General features: G+C 42.2%; 1 long non-coding RNA gene and 1 other non-coding gene across 2 annotated transcripts; one reads left to right on the top strand and one right to left on the bottom strand.

The window, feature by feature from the left end:
- Window positions 1-4795: 4795 nt before the first annotated feature.
- Window positions 4796-4869, top strand: TRNAT-AGU (transfer RNA threonine (anticodon AGU)). The gene has a single exon. It is a non-coding gene; the product is annotated as a tRNA-Thr (tRNA).
- A 2432-nt stretch (window positions 4870-7301) lies between these two features.
- On the bottom strand, window positions 7302-13447 carry LOC136867056 (uncharacterized). Its single transcript, XR_010859610.2, has 3 exons — window positions 13368-13447; window positions 7555-7739; window positions 7302-7462 (listed from the first exon to the last, which is right to left on the bottom strand). It is a non-coding gene; the product is annotated as an uncharacterized lncRNA (long non-coding RNA).
- Between the last annotated feature and the right edge of the window lie 423 nt (window positions 13448-13870).

The raw sequence follows: 13870 nt of genomic DNA, 5'->3' as shown, positions 1-13870 counted from the left end.
TATTTTCTGCGATTATCTTCTTCTTCTTAATCTGTTTATCCTCCAGGGTCGGTTTTTCCCTAGGACTAAGCGAGGGATCCCACCTCTACCGCCTCAAGGGCAGTGTCCTGGAGTTTCAGACTTTGGGTCGGAGGATACAACTGGGGAGAATGACCAGTACCTCGCCCAGGCGGCCTCACCTGCTATGCTGAACAGGGGCCTTGTGGAGGGATGGGGCGATTGGATGGGACAGGCAAGGAAGAGGGAAGGAAGCGGCCGTGGCCTTAAGTTAGGTACCATCCCGGCATTTGCCTGGAGGAGAAGTGGGAAACCACGGAAAACCACTTCCAGGATGGCTGAGGTGGGAATCGAGGCTGAGTGGACCCCGTTCCAGCCCTCATACCACTTTTCAAATTTCGTGGCAGAGCCGGGAATCGAACCCGGACCTCCGGGGGTGACAGCTAATCACGCTAACCACTACACCACTGCGATTATCTGCATATTAAAATGCATTAGTGTAAATGAAATAAAATATAATTCCATGTGCTGTATTAACATTAAATCCGTCCTGTAGTGGAGGGGTAGATGCCTCAGGTTCAGTTCCCGGCCAGGCCAAGGATTTTTACCTGGATCTGAGGTCTAGTTTCAGGTCCAATCAGCCTACGTGGTTACAATTGAGGAGCTATCTGACTGTGTGATAGGCAATGACAGAGATACACATTGTAAAATCTGTCTCACCCTAAATGGGTCTGGGTTTTCCATATCATTACACAGTCCAGTCAACTAATTTTAATAATTTTGTTTACTTACTAGAATACCTATATAAATGGCATAAATCATACAAGTAGATAGTCAAAGTGCGATCTCGACGAATAAACATTTTTGACACTATATACATTTGATGAATGTAGCTTGGTGTCAGAATTCTTGGAAACACGTATTAATGTTGTTGTTATTATTATTATTATTATTATTATTATTATTATTATTATTATTATTTCGGCATTTTTCCCCGATTCTATATGGGGTCGATGTTTCTGACAGTTCTCTTAGCCCGGTCATGCATATCAGGGGCCGATGACCTAGTCCTTAGGCTCCTTTAAACAGCAATCATCATCATCATCATCATCATCATCATCATACACATCATCCACTGACAGCTGCTTCCTCAGTTCATCTTTCATGGAATCCATCCACTTCGTCTTGTGTCTTCCACCTGCTCTCTAACACTGCATCTCCATCACACTTTTCCCCACATATTTCTGTTATCTTCTCCGCACATCCTGGAATCTTCTTTTTTTCTGTACCTTCTTCGATACTCCAACTACGTTCATTATCCTCTTTTCCTTTTGCTCATTTCTGACCTTGTTCAGTTTTGTTATCCCGCATGTCCACGGGACCTTTTTTATTTGCGTTACATCTAGCTTTTACACCTGATCTTTCTTCACTGGTCATGTGTCCGTAGCGTCCTTGCTGGTCACACTGCCGTCTTCAGTACTCTTCGCTTACCTTAGCTTTGATTTCTGCTGTCACATAGGACTCTTGACACTAGTTGCAGTGTTTTGATCCTTCTTCTAAGAGATACTTCAAGAATTTTAAAAATAAGTCACAATGGTGTAAATGCAGTACGTTGAAAGCAAATAATAACTTACCCGAGAATCTATCACCTTATTTATCGTATGGCTTTTAGTGCCGGGAGTGTCCGAGGACATGTTCGGCTCATCTGGTGCAGGTCTTTTATTTTACTCCCATAGGCGACCTGCGCGTCTGGATTTGGGATTATGATGTAGGTAGAGGGTGAAGCTCAGTGTCGGTATGTAACCTAATCCTCTCGAATAACACCAAGAGTGCTCCTCAAAGCTTTACGTCTCCATCCGACGAACGAATCACCATCAACAGCGACATATGACCTCACTCCATGTGAGCACTGCGGAGAGGTATTTTGGAATTTAATCCAGGCTTTTGGCATGCAATTTAGTGATAATAAATTGTATACCACCACCTCCCCTACCCTGCCGGCTTAAATTCTGATGGTGAATTTTTTTTCGACCAACGGCACTCTAACCGACTAACCACGGAGACTTCACCGCCACCAACTGAGAACTGGTAATTAAGACACAAGAAAAGACAAAAAGACATACTTATTTATTTTCTTCTTTCTTAATCTGTTTAGTGTCCAGGGTTGGCTTTTCCCTCGGACTTAGAGAGGGATCCCACCTCTACCGCCTCAAGGGCAGTGTCCTGGAGCTTCAGACATCGGATCGGTGGATACAACTGGGGAGAATGATCAGTACCTCGCCCAGGCGGCCTCACCTGCTATACTGGTGGGGGATGGGAAGATTGGAAGGGATAGAAAAGGAAGATGGAAGGAAGCGGCCGTGGCCTTAAGTTAGGTACCATTCCGGCATTTGCCTGGAGGAGAAGTGGGAAACCACGGAAAACCACTTCCAGGATGGCTGAGGTGGGAATCGAACCCACCTCTACTCAGTTGACCTCCCGAGGCTGAGTGGACCCCGTCCCAGCCCTCATACCACTTTTCAAATTTCGTGGCAGAGCCGGGAAACGAACCCGGGCCTCCGGGGGTGGCAGCTAATCACACTAACCACTACACCACAGAGGCGGACTGTCTTATTTATTTTCTTCTGTGTTTAACGTATGTAGATCAGTTGTAAATGTCGGCTCCAGGATCACAGGATCGTGTTCAGACGTGTTCAGACACGGTATAGGTACCTGGATTTTTGAATAGCAGATTAAAATGAATCTGGCTCTCTCTTAGAGTAGCCGGTCCCGTGGTTTAGGGGTAGCGTGCCTGCTTCTTTCCCGGAGGCTCCGGGTTCGATTCCCGGCCAGGTCAGGGATTTTTACCTGGACCTGAGGGCTGATTCGAGGTCCACTCAGCCTACGTGATTATAATTGAGGAGCTATCTGACGGTGAGATAGCGGCCACGGTCTAGAAAGCCAAGAATAACGGCTGAGAGGATTCGTCGTGCTGACCACACGACACCTCGTAATCTGCAGGCCTTTCGGCTGAGCAGCGGTCGCTTGGTAGGCCAAGGCCTTCGAGGACTGGAGTTTAGTTTTGATTTGGTTTATCTATTGTTAGAGTAAATTGAAACTTCAAAATTGACACGCAGGTAGCTTAAATGGCATAAAATCAAAACACCTGCACGCAGTAACTGAGGTCATAGGCTATTTATTATTATTATTATTATTATTATTATTATTATTATTATTATTATTATTATTATTATTATTATTATTATTATTATTTACAATTTTTGGAGACGCCATAGCGCTGGACTTTCTTCCCGCAGGAGTTCTTTCACGAGCCCGTAATTTTACCGGCACGTGACTGGCATATTTGTGCGCCTTTAATTACTCCTCGACTAAGTGGGGATCAAACTCATCAACTTGCGTTCAGAAAGCCAGCACTCTACCATGGGAGCCACTGAACTCCGCTGTTATTTATTTAATTATTTATTTAACGTCCCACTAACCGCTTTTGCGGTTTTCAGAGATACCGTGGAGCCGAAATGTTGCACGCAAGAGTTATTTAACGTGCCAGTAAATCTACCGACACGAAACTGTCGTATTTGAGAACCTTCAAATACCCCCTGCCAAGTTGAGCTCAGAAGGTCAGTGCTCTACCGCCTGAGCTACCCAGCCCGACTTCTTATTTATTTATTTATTTATTTATTTATTTATTTATTTATTTATTTATTTATTTATTTATTTATTTATTTATTTATTTATTTATTTACATTTCAGGGTTGGTTTTCTCCCCGGACTCGGCGAGGGATTCCCCCTCAAGGGCAGTGTCCTGAAGAGTGAGACATATGGTCGGAGATACAAGCGGGGAAGAGGAACAGTACCTCGCCCAAGCGGCCTCATCTGCTATGCTCAACAGGGGCCTGTGGTGGGGGATAGGGAGACTGGAAGGGATAGGGTACCATCCCGGCATTTGCCTGGAGAAGAAGTGGAAAACCACTTCAAGGATGGCTGAGGTGGGAATTGAACCTGGGTCTCCGGAGGTGACAGCCAATCACACTAACCACTACACCACAAAGGCGGATAATCTTCTTCTTCTTTCTTTCTTTCTTTCTTTCTTTCTTTCTTTCTTTCTTTCTTTCTTTCTTTTTTAATCTGTTTAGCCTCCAGGGTTGGTTTTTCCTTCGGACTCCAGCAAGCGATCCCACCTCTACCGCCTCAAGGGCAGTGTCCTGGAGCATGAGACATTGGGTCGGGGGATACAACTGGGGAGGATGACCAGTACCTCGCCCAAGCGGCCTCACTTGCTATGCAGAACAGGCGCCTTGGCAGGGGATGGGAAGATTGGAAGGCATAGACAAGGAAGAGTGAAGGAAGCGGCCTTGGCCTTAAGGTAGGTACCATCCCGGCATTTGCCTGTAGGAAAAGTGCAAACCACGGTAAACCACTTCCAGGATGGCTGAGGTGGGAATCGAACCCACCTCTACTCAGATGACCTCCCGAGGCTGAATGAACCCCGTTCCAACCCTCGTATCACTTTTCAAATTTCGTGGCAGAGCAGGGAATCGAACCCGGGCCTCCGTGGGTGGCAGCTAATCATACTAACCACTACACCACAGAGCGGTCAATAATAATAATAATAATAATAATAATAATAATAATAATAAACCGAGATTGATCTTCAGTGAGAATTATAACTTGACTAGTTACTGAGAAAGGGGCCTTAAACAGAATTCCTGCCCTTTAAAGTAATTACGAAGACTTGCTAAAACTACAGTGTACTGAAACAAATGGTTGATATTGCAAAGTAACGATACGTAACGTGCGTGGCGCCGTGGCTTAGTTGGTTAAAGCGCCTGTCTAGTAAACAGGAGATCGAGGGTTCGAATCCCTCCGGTGCCTAGTGTTCGGATTTTTATTCGTGTCCAAGTACTTCAGTGCACTGGTATTGCTACTAAACCAGAAGATTTGACAGTTTTAGATATATTGGTCAATACGTATGAGTAAAATAAAATACACAGTTCTTCGTTATCTTAACTCTTGTCACGAATTAAATGAACACGCAGAAGATTGTCAAAGAAGATAATGAATGGTCTCTTATCTACAACCCAATACTGGCACCTTGAAGAACTCCTGATGAGAAAAAAATCTATTCCTCAGCGTCTCCGAAAACTGTAAAAGTAGTTAATTATTATTAGTATCATCATGGACCTATTTGATGAAGTTAAATTTTTTATCCTGAAGAAGATTCGTACCTACTGTACGTTGTCGGAGTGATCGACTATGGAGCCAAGCTCTACATTCGGGAGACGAGTGTGTTCAAACCCCACCGTCGGCTGTCTTGAGAATGGTTTTCTGTGGTTTTCCATTTTTACTTCCAGGCAAATGCCGGGCCATAACTATTTATAGGTCGCAGACGATTCCTTCCATCTTCTCACCCAATTTAATTCACCATCCTTCTATTCGTCTTCATTAACACCTCAGCTGAGGTTGGCATCAGGAAGTGCATCCGGCCGTAAAAAGATATTTCATAACATTTCATCTCTCCTGATCCGCGACCCCGTATTAGGAAACGGGACTAGGGGGTAGACATAAAACATTATTATTCAATGGCTGAGTTGTCAACGTCTTGGCCGTCGATCCTAGGTACCCCGAGTTCGATTCCCAGCCGGATCGAGGGATTTTAATCTTAAACGCTTGGGGACTGGGTGTCGTGCAGTGCCCAGCATTCCTGCAACTCACAGACTCCACAATGCCAATCCTCCACGACAATAATTTGTAGTGTTCCATCCGTCGGAAGATTTGCCTCCGCAAGGCAATTTTTAATTTCTTATGCTCAAATAGGAAGTTTGATTGAACTTATTTAGTATACTGTTTCTTCCCTATATCTCTTCATACGTTCGTTCAGTTTCTTTTCAGTTCTTCTGTCTATCCATTATCTTTTCGATTACGTTTTTCAACAATTTATTATTATTATTATTATTATTATTATTATTATTATTATTATTATTATTATTATTATTCGTAGTAGTAGTAGTAGTAGTAGTAGTAGTGGTAGTAGTAGTAGTAGTATAGTTACAAACAGAGGATTGTGGTGGCGTGTAGTAAATTCACAGAGGCTTGCAGACAGAACGCTGAAAGACATAACGGGCTATAATGATGACGTATGGATGTTATTATTATTATTATTATTATTATTATTATTATTATTATTATTATTATTATTATTTACTACAATTTGCTTTAGGTCGCACCAACACAGACAGGTCTTACGGCGATGATGGGATAGGAAAGGCCTAGGAATGGGAAGGAAGCGGCCGTGGTCCTAATTAAGGTGCAACCCCAGCATTTGCCTGGTATGAATATGGCAAACCACGGAAAACCTCCTTCAAGGCTACAAACAGCGGGGTTCGAACCCACTCTCTCCTGGGTGCAAGAGCACCGTTGCGCACCCCTTACGGCCAACTCGCCCGATTATTATTATTATTATTATTATTATTATTATTATCGTCCATGTGATGAAACGTTTAGTGTGATTAACTGCCACGATTCCTGTCTTTGCCACGAAATTTGAAACGTGGTACGAGGATTGCAGCCGAGTCCACTCAGCCTCGAGAGGTCAAATGAGGAGAGAGGGAGAGGGCTCGATTCCCACCTCAGCCATCCTCGAAGTGTTTTTCCGTGGTTTCCTACTTTTCTCCTAGCAAATGCCAGGATGTTACCTAACTTTCTATCCCTTCATATATTCCCATTCTCCACAAAGCCCCTGTTCTGCATAGCAGGTGAGGCCGTCAGGGCGAGGTACTGGAACTCCCGAACCCCCTCGCCAGCTGTATCGTCGACTAAAATGTCTCACGCTCCAGGAAAATGCTCTTGAGGCGGCAGAGGAGGGTTGCCTCGCTGAGTCCGGTGGGAAATATCAACCTGGAGGTAAACGAATTTTTAAAAATAATATTTTTATTATCAAAGATGAATGCATAGATTATTATGTTCATGTTCATTAATCATCATAATAAATGCAAGTCGAAGTGTATGTCGATATCCCTGCCTCCACTTTATTTTCGACAATATGAAAGTGACTGAAGAATGTTCGATGTTGGCAACTCCATTCCTTATAGGCCTACAGCCAGTCTTGTTATGCGTGGTGTGAATTTATCGCTTCTAATGGTCTTATGCCAGATGGAATCAGTACGTACGGCTCCTTTGTCTCTGACGTTCTTTTTCTATGAGCGATTTTCAGAACTTGTAATCTCATTCTAATTATTATAATTTTTGAGAATTAGAAAAAGGACTAACAAGGATGAGAATGGAATAAACCAGGTTTGCAACATACATTTTGAGTGTTTGTTTGAGTATTTATTTACATATAATTGTAAAGAGAACCATTTACAAAATATGTGCGGTAAAATTTATGTAACCCATATTGGTGAAGAGGTATCTACGAGATACATAACACCCCAATATAAGCTTCGGCTGTGGTCCAGACTGTAGAAATCTGCAAACGAAGATAAAGAGATATCCATCATTTCTAGATCAGACAAGAAGTACAGTATAATAAAATCATAAAATATAATGTTAATGTCATACTTAGAGAGGTGAGAAGATGTTCATCCAACGTAGGCGTAGTTCCTGGCGTAGTACGGAGCGGCGTATCCAGCTGAGTAGCCAGTGTAACCTCTGACTGCGGGATAGGCGGCAGGAGTGTAGCTGTAGGGGTAGTTGTAGACGTACTGAGCTGAGGCGACGGCCAGCACGGCGAGGATCACGAGCACCTGCAGGTTTAAAAATAGCATCAGTTCTGTGGCGACTGCACGTCTTGGTAACGGGGAGTGTTGAAGATAAATACAACGGCTGAGGTTTCTCAGTAGTATATGTTGGCTAAAACAAGCTCTACATATCTGTGCCTGAGAGAACCAACGGAAGTCACATTATTTTATTCATTTTATGAAACTTAGAGTCATATAAACGTAAGTTCACAGTCATTTTATTTTTATGGTAATAAAATAATAATTAACCATTTTAAGTGTAAATTATATTAATGGTCCGCCTCTGTGGTGTAATGGTTAGTATGATTAGCTGCCACCCCCGGGGGCCAGGTTCGGTTCCCGGCTCTTCCACGAAATTTGAAAAGTGGTACGATGGCTGGAACGGAGTCTACTCAGCCTCGGGAGGTCAACTGAGTGGAGGTGGGTTCGATTCCCACCTCAGCCATCCTCGAAGTGGTTTTCCGTGGTTTCCCACTTCTCCTCCAGGCAAATGGCGGGCTTAAGGCCACGGCCGCTTCCTTGCTCTTCCTTGTCTATCCCTTCCAATCTTCCCATCCCCCACCAAGGCTCCTGTTCAGCATAGCAGGTGAGGCCGCCTAGACGAGGCACTGGTCCTCCTCCCCGAGTTTGTCCCCCGACCCAATGTCTCACGCTCCAGGACACTGCCCTTGAAGTGGTAGAGGTGGGGTCCCTCTCTGAGTCCGAGGGAGAAGCCAACGCTGGAGGGTAAGCAGATTAAGAAGAAGAAGAAGAAGAAGAAGAATTATATTAATGAATTGTTCAAGGATCAAAATTACACAAAATATATCAAGAACAATGATGAACATTTATTTTGTAAGTCAAAATTCAGCAAAAAAATTCAAGTATGTACCGATCTGCCGAGAGTGGGTTTCGAACCCACTATTTCCCGAATGCAAGTTTACAGCTACGTACCCGTATATTATTATTATTATTATTATTATTATTATTATTATTATTATTATTATTATTATTATTAATGTTAAAGAAGAGAAAAATGAAATAGGCCTACATGTAGGCCTACAATCTGTACTTGAGGGCTAAATCAACGTGACATTTTAGTCATTTTACAGGAGAGAGGAGGAACGTCAGTTGAAGAGCATGTTGTGTAGTTTGAGTGTGTTTGAGCAGTTTGTGTAGTTTTGATCACTGAGCACGTTCAGTAATATCATTTACACTTAAAATAGTTAATCATTATTTTATTGCCATAAAAATAAAATGGCAGTGGACTTACGTTTATATGGCTCTAAGTTTCATAAAATGTGATACATTGGTTTAGTTCTCAGTACAGATATCCAGCCCCTGTATCATAGCGTTGTAAGCATCTGCATGCAGCCCTCCCTGGCCCTTTTGGACTGGTCGCCATTGCATCGATTAATCATGTCAGAGCCCTTGGACAATTAGTTATTGTGTAGAGTAATATGTTCGCAGCAGATTCGATTTCGGCCGAATCCGTGATATTTAAAGTTCAGGAAGTCTACAGCAAAGGCTCATAACGCCACTGTCATGTACCTTAAAATAACGATCACCTCCACCATTCCTTGCCAATACCTTATAAGAAGTAGGCTACAATTTCCAAATTTCACGTTTTTTGTACAGCAGTTTGAGCTAAGCATTGATAAGTGGATCCAGCTATTTTCCAGGTGGCAGTGTCCCGAGAATAGATGTGACATACCCACACTGTAAAACTACTCTGATGCGCTGAATAAGAAACGTTGTTGATCGAGCATCAACGGAAATATGAGCTATCCGTTCGTCATCCTCTGTGATAAAATTGAGGTCATCATTACCCCATGTACCACTGGATTCAACGGCTACTGGTACGAATAATAATTTGTCCAACAAACTACTGTATTTTATTCTTATTTTTAAACATTTTCCCTACTCCCGGCTGCACGTCCGGTATTCATTGATGATACAGGAAGATTGGACTGGGCAAATGTATCGGCACAAGCAAAATCCCTATATTGCAAATAAAGGGTACAGATCTCTGCACATGGTTATGAGGGTATTTAGGGGTTTTAGCAAGGACGTAAAGGAGAGGGCATATACGTCTCTGGTAATACCTCACCTAGAGCAAGGTTCCAGTATATGGGACCCTCACCAGGATTACTTGATTCGAGAACTGGAAAGAATCTAAAGAAGAGCAGCTTGTATTGTTCTGGGTGATTTCCGATAAAAGAGTAGCGTTACGAAAATGTTGCAATGTTTAGTCTGGGAAGACTTGGGAGAAACGAGACGAGCTGCTAAACTAGGTGGCATGTTCCGAGCTGTCAGTGGAGAGATTGTGTGGAATGACATTAGTAGACGAATAAGTTTGAGTGGTGTTTTTAAAAAGTAGGAAAGGTCGCAATTTGACGATGAAGTTGGAATTCAAGAGGACAAATTGAGGCAAATGTTCGTTTATACGAAGAGGAGTTTGGGATTGGAATAATTTACCTAGGGAAATGTTCTACAAATTTCCAAATTATTTGGAATTATTTAAGAAACGACTAGGTAAAAAGGAGATAGAGAATCTGCCACCTGGACGACTGTCCTAAATGAAGATCAACGGTGATTGATTGATTGATTGATTGATTGATTGATTGATTGATTGATTGATTGATTGATTGATCGATCCCACAGGAGAGGTCTACACACACCTTTGCCATGGCACATTCTCTCTGGCCTTTCACCATCTGAGCGGCAGCAGCCAGTTGATTTTCGTATAGAAGGAACTTATGCTGAAACGAGGCCCGCAAGATGACATCATTGATAGTGGAGTGACGGATGTGTCTGCGTTAGTTAGACTGCCTGCGTATCATTTTCACGTTCCATTTTGTTCTACCGGATGGCAGAAATAAAATTTCACTTTTTCGGGGTGCGTGAAATATTGTGGCAAAAATCACGATGTAAGTAATTACATTTGGCTACGCAGTCCGGGCAGTGTAGCTGTAAGCTTGCATTCGGGAGAAGGTGGGGCCTCGCTGTCGGCAGCCCTGAAGATGTTTTCTGGTTTCCCATCTTCACGCCAGGCCACGATCGCTCCTTCCCAGTCCTAGCAACGTCCTATCTCATCGTCATCTTAGGCCGCTTTGAACCTGTGCCTCGTAAAACCAACAACAGAAAGAAATAACTACATAAAACTTCTTGCCTGCTTTCTGCCTGCCTTTACGTCAACCCAACCCAATGAAGAAGGATGCATTGAACTATTATGTGCTTCTGTGAGGGTTGGCAATGTAGTGTGTTATGCAGTGGTGAAGCGTTAGTTTTTTGTAGGGGAGGCTGAGATTGAATGAATCTCGAAAGTAACAAACGTGCTGAATTTCTCGAAAATTATAGCATTATTCTACTAGAAGGGCCATTAGAGGTCCAAACTTCCTTCCTATTAAAAGATACACACGTTACTCATACCAGGTATCGAAAACATTAAAGATAGAATAATTATCTTAATTAAATTGTATTTTTCACTTACACATTAATGAGAGAGCAGAAGTGTAATTTCAAATCCGTAATGCGTATAAAAGTAAATTGTGACTGCTTAGAAATTATTATACATTTTATTGATAGGCTTATTATGTTTGGCAATCGTTTAATTAAAAAAACGTATTTTAAGACATTATCGAAGGATTCACCTATTGACGCTGTGAACACGATGAAACATTTTTAATATATCGGCCCAAAGTTGAGTTATATAATAATAATAATAATAATAATAATAATAATAATAATAATAATAATAATAGTAATAATAATAATAATAATAATAATAATAATAATAATAATAATAATAATAATAATAATAATAATGCCGTATTATTCAAAGCAAAAGGGGGGGGGGGTACATGGACTATAAGACCTGCACAGGGTTTGTTTCAGCTCTTAGAAGTATACTTTTCACAAGGCTGCGAAATTTCCTTGATAAGCATTGTAGTATTTATCGTGGTTTAACCATGTCATAAAACTATGCTATCTTGTGTTGAACATCGTCGACAACCCTGTATCCGTTATGGTGCACTATACTGTACTGTTTTAGTTCTCCCAAACACACCTAGATTGTAGTAGTTACTAACAACCGGCTCAGTGGGCAATCAGCGTTGTGGGTTTCTTCCACTACGATGACCAGCAGCTCCTTGGGAAGACAGTAGGCACTATAAACGGCCCTCCATTCCAGGAGTCGTCAGGGTTGCTACTGCTTGTGCGCGAAGCGGACTGAGTTGAGCTGAATGGCTATTGGTTGTAGGCAAAGACATGCGTTAGGCAGCGCGAGTTCAAATATATTAATATTGAAAATATCAATAGAAATACACTAATAAGGGCGAAAGAAAACTAATTTGGGGAATAAAGGGTAGGCTCAGCCTTAGAGCCTTAAGGGTCACATCGCCCCTGGTGTTATGCGTAGATGAACAGATGTGTATTGAGACAAAATATTGTTGAAAATTCCATTTTAACATTTACGGAATGTGAAGATCAAAGCTGCTAACTTTTATATTTGAATGCTCTAATTCAGTTAACATTTCTCAAAATCACAAAGGGATGTTTGTGCTGGATTAATTTTTTGTCAGTTAATAATACAGTAACAGCTTCTATCAAACAGGAACAGCTAGTCCCCAAGTCAGAAGAATTGAGCAGACGCTCCTAAAATCACCGATCCGGCTAGGAATCGAGCCTGAGATCCGATCGCCTCTACATTGACCATTGAGCAAAAGAGTAAGACTGATTATGCTAATAAGATAATCTTAAAATAATAATACCGGGCGAGTTGGCCGTGCGGTTAGGGGCGCGCAGCTGTGAGTTTGCATCCGAAATATAGTGAGTTCGAACCCCACTGTCGGCAGCCCTGAAGATGGTTTTCCGTGGTTTCCAATTTTCACACCACTCAAATGCTGGGGCTAATTAAGGCCACGGCCGTTTCCTACCCACTCTTAGGCCTTTCCTATCCCACCGTCGCCATAAGACCTATTTGTGTCGGTGCGATGTAAAGCAATTGTAAAAAATACTACTACTAATAATAATATCCGCCGCCAATTAGAAGCAAGCTAGTTTCGAAGATAATTTTCATTCCAAAATCCCGAGTGTATTAGCGGGGATTTGAACCACTACAACTCTAATGAGGTGAAGAGGAGAATCGCAATGGTCAAGCAAGTATACATGAAGCAAAGGGTACTGATGAGTGGACCGCTGAATATTGACCTTAAGAAGAGGTTAGTGAAGTGCTTTGTATGGAGCATTGCTCTTTATGGGCCTGAGACTTGGACATTGAGAATGGAGGAAGAAGGAAGATAGAAATCTTTTGAAATATGGGTATGGGAAAAAAAATGGAGAAGATCAACTGGCAAGACAAATTAAAGAATGAAGTAGTGTTGGAAAGAGAATGTGAATAAAGGACGGTAATGAAGAATAAAGAAGAATTGGTTAGGTGTTTATAACACATGCATTAGACGGAAAAGTTGCAGGGAAAAGGTTGATAGGAAGAAAGAGGTATCAAATGATAGACAGCGTGAAAATTAATTTAAGATATTGGAAGACTGAAAGAATGGCAGAAGACAGATCGGCTTGGAAAATGCATGAGAAAACCTGCTAATATGCAGAGAACCGGTGGTGTCGAACCCTAATAAAACTGTGTTCGATACTTACGAACTTCAGCATGGTTGATGTTACGTTGCGAACTGTAGATACAGGAGCAATGATGCTGGGTTCACAGATGAGGCAGATTTTATATCCTAAAAGAGGAATCGTCCTTGGACGTCATGTGCAGAGGTAGCCAAGAACTTGGCATGCGAACCAGGGCCACACCTTGGATAAGTACCTGACCTTAAGTAGGGCAAAGAACTCCTTTGAATATTGCTCTCTCTGCGATAACAGACGTTTCATAACACTGAGACGCCTCAGGCACACTCAGCTCCGTAATTTGTATCTTCACCTAATCAGACATAATGTCCCAGTGCCAGTAACGCCCATCATTCACTTTGTCTCCAGACCACTGTTCCCATTGTTTAAATTCGCATTTTTTGTTTTTTACAATTGGCTTTACGTCTCACCGACACAGGTAGGTCTTATGGAGATGATGGGACAGGAAAGAGCTAGGAGTGGGAAGGAAGTCGCCGTGGCCTCAATTAAGATACAGCCCCAGCATTTAC

The sequence above is a fragment of the Anabrus simplex genome, chromosome 3 (assembly GCF_040414725.1).
Source record: "Anabrus simplex isolate iqAnaSimp1 chromosome 3, ASM4041472v1, whole genome shotgun sequence".
In the NCBI taxonomy this organism is placed as follows: Eukaryota; Metazoa; Arthropoda; class Insecta; order Orthoptera; family Tettigoniidae; genus Anabrus; species Anabrus simplex.
Note: the sequence above shows the minus strand (reverse complement) of the source record. Positions and strands in the feature narration are given on the sequence as shown.